Genomic DNA, 6,269 nt, shown 5'->3' with positions numbered 1-6,269 from the left:
CAACATAAGTACTGTGGTGTAAACCAATGATAAATAAGAACAAGCTGTAAACACAATAATAAATAAAGAAGTCAAACTGTTAACACCTTTAATAAGTAAGTCAAACTTAAAACACAGTAAGTATAAAAAAAAAAATGTAAACACACAATGAGCAACTTAAACAACATTAAAACGCCAAATTATAGTCTTACATTAGATAATGGTGGACGTGTGAATTAACAGTAGCATTTATCTCTGTTTATCTCACAAAAAAGCAACTTACGCGATGTTAAAACATCATTCTATGGTCTTACATTAGATAATGGTGGACGGAGGGGGCAGGCACTCAGGCAGTGTGCAGCCCAACACACAGACACTCAGGAGCAGGAGCCACAGAACTCTGTGGAGCAAAAACTTTTATAATTGGCTACATTTTGGCCAATGTTGATTAATCGGTGACAGGCATAATCGGCCCGATTAATCGGCCCGGCCGATTAATCGGTTGGGCTCTACTTTGTAGCACCTTTAAAACACGCATTCATAAAGTGCTTTGACAAACAAGCAAAACTACCACAGACAAACTGTGTTTCTTGTGTACGTATTTCTGTTGGTCTGTGTCTCTGTAATTCAGTATGTTAAATTCTTTTTTCATTTTTGTTCCATCAGGTACGCACTAACTCTCCGTACTGTGATCCAAAGCTTTACAGAGGGGAAAGGAAAAGAAAAAAAAATCACAAGCTTACATCACATCCATACTTCCATTTTTGACTCACACTAGATCTTATAGACAGATGGAAACTATTTCGACATCATTAGTGCCTGTGAGCGTTACGATCATGACACTGACATCACCCTGGAGGCAGCCTGTGGGTTATTTTTGGATATCCTTTCGAGAAAAAAAAATCACACCCCTCCCAACTTTCATAAACAGTTCCTGATGATGTAAACATGATATGATGTATAAACACATTGGAGAATTTGTTAAATTTCCAACTAAGCTGAGCCTACGTAATAAGGTGTCTCCAAACCTCCCTTTGGATTATCCTGATAGTGATCGTCTATTCATCACGGCCCTTGACGTATTGAAGAAACCACTTCTCAGTCTTTGGCCATAGACACAAGCTCATATTTTATGATGACATTTACAGCTTCAATGTCACCATCTCATTTAAGATCTTAGTGTACAAATGAGGCATTTCATTAGTCCCAGAATGAATTTGGCACACCATGGAAAACCAATTGATCACCTCAGTAATTCTGTTCTTCAGGAAGTTTTATTTCAGTGCTTGAATCAGAGAAACTGTCCTGGAAGAATTGGACCTTTGAAGCTATTGAGCAGATGGTGAGATTAGCATGCAAATGGCTCCCATAGATCATCTTTCTGAGCATAGGGTAATGGCAGGTGAATGATACTTATCAAGCTCCATAAGTGCTCCTTCCAATAAATACAACGCTCAGGTCATTTGTATCGGGATTCAAGTGTTGATGGATATGGGATTACCACTTAACCTTGGAGTAATTCCAGGATAGCGCTTCAATCATTCAATACATTATCTATCCCATAACGTATTGACCACTCTTTAAGGAAATCACTTCTTAATGCAAAATGTGTTTTATGTGATGAATTAAACTGGAGGTGTTAGTGACCTATTAATCACATAAATGTACACATGACAGGGCTTGACTATCCTTTTACTTTGAAAAGGCTGTTACTAATGTATCTTTTTGTATGACAACGATCCAATGATTGACTTTATTTTGACCTTTGATACATTACAGCATTGCAAAAATAGGCTTTAAACAGTTTAACAGTACCTGAAACCAGCTTTTCGACCACGCTTAATCTTCTTCAGGTTTACCAAGTTTGACTCAGCCTGTTAACAAAGCAGGACAATGATGTATGAAAGTTGATTATTATCATGTGCTTCTTGTTGAGGCTGGCTCTCATTTCCAAACCAACACTTGACCCTGACCCTGCCTGCCACAATTATATTTGAAGGGTTTCATTCCCAAACACTGTAAAAGACTTTAGTTGAACACAGGATCCCTCAGGAGCAGATCTGGTTTTTATATGAACATCGACATCTCTGTTTTCTTACTTAAAAATTTATTCGATTGACCCTAGTCATGTTTTGCACTGTCTTAACTTCAAGTTTTCCCAATACAAAACTCACATGCACACACGCCGCTGATCTACAAGTTACGGTAACCGTGCCTCCTCACACATCTACTGTGGAGAAGTCAAATTCTCTGAGTTTTTGCCTTTTTGTCCAAATGGAAGTTGATAAAATGAAACTATTTTTTTCAATATAGTTAAACACAGGATCAAAAACTCTATTCAAACCAATGTAGGCTAAAAACAGGCCTAATTTCCCCCCCAAAAAACAGCCCCCAAAAAGCTGTGTTTTTTCCGAAAGTTAGACCCAAACCTGGTTCTGAGAAAACCCACTGGGAACGCACCCAGGGACCTCACAGACGCACCCTAGAAGTTTCGGAGCCCTCAGGCTACGTTTTGTGGACTGAGTGCAAAAGCAAAGTTAGCACCATCAGCCTTTGGTCTTTCTTGTAGGTTAAAATTCTACAAACCTGTGTTTGTTATGCATTGCTGAGGCCAAAGCCACGCTCACATTGGTTCCAGAACAATGATACAGATTACATGCAGAAGCAGCACCGGACCCACACAGGATTCAGTGTGAGCCTTGAGTAAGAATTTTAAAGCACAACATCGCGGCAGTGGCCATTACCATGTGCAATAGCCCCAACTATTGGCTACACTACAGCTTGGGTACAATATTTGGGTGCAGTTTGAGTCAATAATAATACAAAGTATTAACCATTTGTTTAGCCAACCAGTAAATCTGGTGCTGAGTGAGGAGAGAGGCACGACATTTGTTCATTCAGTAAACTTTGGCACACAGTCACTCATCATTATGCCTCGTTAAAAGATGCAGTCAACAGCAGTCAACAACAAAATGAAAATTTTATCATTTTTTGCTGATATTTGATTATTAATCCTTTTATGTGTCACTTTCTTCTTCTGGTGGCACATGAGTCAACATTGCGTCGGGTTTTTCTGTCTTCACCTGTTCCTTTTTGCTAGTGTGGTCTTAATGGTGACCAACTGTTTGGTGTCATTCATTCATTCATTTATTTTTCATACTGGGTTGCGGGTGGCTGGAGCCTACCCCGGCTGTCTTAGGGCGAGAGGCCGGGTAACCCTGAATGGGTTGCCAGTCAATCACAGGGCTGACACATAGGGCCACCGTGCAGCCCCTGTTTGGTCTGGACAGATGATATAGTCGTGTACATGACGTTCTTATGCTGTTCTGGATAAAGAGTTTTGGATATGCCGTCAGAATTAATTCTGTCATCATTGTACATGCATCATATGGCAGTTCATTCACTGAATGTCTTCATGTAAATTAGTAAAAACTACAGACATAGACCTAATGACAGCTTCTGTAGATTCGTTTGTGCATTGCGAGAATAGGGATATCTGTAAATAATATTGTACAGACCCAGAGATGTTGAGATATTCCTGCTCTTTTATTTATAATGTTAAATAGTTTTGTCATCTTGACTCGCACGCATACATGAGGTCCTCACAGCATCACAGTGTGGAGGAGTCTCTGTTCCCTCTCTGAGTCCTGACTCACTCTACACTGGAATGAGAGGCATGTGCAGAGATGCTTGCACAACACTTCTGTGAGAGGAATCAGACCTCTCCTACATACACGCATGCTTGAAAACACACACACACACACACACACACACACACACACACACACACACACACACACACACACACACACACACACACACACACACTTCTATAATACAATGCATATTTTTAAAAGGTCTTTGGAAAACTAACAAACAAAAGAAACCACCAAAATGCCTGTTAAATGACAAATGTAAAAGGCCCAGACACAGAGATCATCATTGTTTGGTCAGATAACTCATGTTAGAAAATATTATTAAAGAACAGATAACAGGCGAGGCAGCGCTATCTCTCTGGAATATTAACTGAAGCTATAAACATGGCTTTTGAAGGATAAGGGTCCATCTGGACAAAGGGTGAATGTCCCTGTCAGTGTGTGGTCTGTTTCCACATTGATGTCCTTAGCTGTGGGGTTACGCTTGCACACACTAAGAAAATAAGGCTCTCTAAAGAGTTCACACTGAGTCGATACATTTCTCTTCTTGTGCTTTTTTGAAAAGATATTTTCTTAACAAAGATACAGGAATGATTTCACAAACGCTTCAAAATTAGCATGATATTAGCATGTATGATTATTTGTGGAGTACTTCAAACCATTCTTGTGTTGATTGACCTCTGCGAAAAAGGAAGAAGAGGGGGTGATGCTTTTTTGACGTTGTTTGACCAGTCATGCCTTGTGTCACTAACTGCCATGCTCAAAGAGCCATGAAGGTTCATGACTGCTCTAACATGAGATAGCACACCCATAGTTTACGGTGGTGTTCCTACAGAGAGCTGTAATAGGGAGCTCACTTTCTCATGTTCTCTTCGGAGAGGCTGCAGATACCAACAGGGAAGGGAATTGTGGGAAAATAAAGCCTGATAATTCAAAAGCTGGTTGTCAAAGGAAGGCTTCTGTGAAGCGTGTTTACATTTTTTAAGACCAGTTACAACAGCACCACACTAGTGATTTATGTTACCGTAGGTTCATCTCTCCGGATGGGAATATGTCCTCACCTCCACATTTGAATTAGTCGTGATAGACTTGTGTTCATGTAACTGTACCTTTTTAAACAGCATGATACTAAAGAGGACTTGACAGTGAATGAAGTACCTTTGGCTCAGTTTTTATTATCTGTAAAAAAAGAGCTGTGAGTTTGACAGTCCTGAGTTTAGCTTATTATTGTATGAATATTTGTATCAAATCCTGGCATAAGTAAACAAATGAAATTTACCTATATCATAATACTTGTGTATTTATACCATAGTAAATGAAACTGTAAATCGTAAGTATGATTTGGTAAAGCAAACACTAGAATTCATCACTCTCCCATTTTGTTATCTGAACTGACTTGCCCCAGGGACTATAACACAGTATAAGTTTAGACTTTAAAATATGTTAAGATAACTAGGATTCATGTCTTAAATATCTGATGCAGATTTGTGTGAATTCTAAACTCGGATGCTGTTTATTTCCTCCATTGGTGAGCCATTTCCTGCACCATCTCTCTTTAAGCAGCCCATTAACCCAGATAAGCCGACCAAATTACAACAGAATTTGAAAAAAAATATTATATTCTGAAAACGGAGTTTTAATTTGTTGATATGGATTGGTACCTATTTTTAAATGTATTTGCCAAAGTCAAATTTTTTTTATCAATTTTTATTATTATTGTTATCTTTTTATTTTAAGTGACCAGTTGCAAAAAAAAAAAACATTAAGATGCTAAACCAAACACACTGGTTGGAATTTACTCAGGAACCACTGGTTAATAATAGACAGAACAGTTGTGCTTTTGATTAATAAATTGTACATTTAATTTGTTAAATGTAATATAAGAAAAGAGGCAAATAACAAGGATGTCTTTGTAATGAGTCTACCTGTGGAGCCGACTGCATCAGGAAGACATCCATGAAGTAAGCTGAAGCCCTGAATATTGTGTATCTAAACAGATCGGGAAGTTTTTGTTATAAATTCATTCACAGAAAGTAAATGTTTGAATGTAAAAAAGCTCAGTAAAAGCCTCACTTCACTATGCAATCTTCAAAAACTGACGCCTTATTCAAGTATTTTTTTTAAACAGAAAGGTAAACAATAATTTTGTAACTAAAACATAAAGAGGTTGGCATGTTTGGTTTACACAAAATCTGTTAGCAAAACCAGGGGAATGTGATTGAAAATCATTGAATCTTTGAAAATAAACTGTCGGTGCAACCTTTGTTAATGTTGTCAAGCACATCCAGTCTGACTTTTCTTCAATTCAAGTTCATGAGTGAGTACAAGCAGCAAAGACCCAAACCAGGAGTCAACCATCTATTTAGGGAAAACCTGAATCTAAAACTCGGGACACAAATATTGGACACTTGATTAATACTAACAGGTGTATTTAATCTAATTTCATAAATGAGATAATTTGTGTTCAATGTGCGCAAATGTTACAACTAATCCACATTTTGAGAATAGATATGGCTAAATGTAAATATACCATGGTTTGTAATGCAGTAAACACTCAGAAAAACATTTTCCAGTAAAAAAAAAGTTTTTACTGAAAATAATGAAAATTTTACAATTTTATAGCATATGATTGTA

This window comes from Halichoeres trimaculatus, unplaced genomic scaffold (genome assembly GCF_033239565.1).
Source record: "Halichoeres trimaculatus isolate MK-OKI-2021-1 unplaced genomic scaffold, fHalTri1.1 fHalTri1_scaffold_3, whole genome shotgun sequence".
Lineage (NCBI taxonomy): Eukaryota > Metazoa > Chordata > Actinopteri > Labriformes > Labridae > Halichoeres > Halichoeres trimaculatus.
Note: the sequence above shows the minus strand (reverse complement) of the source record.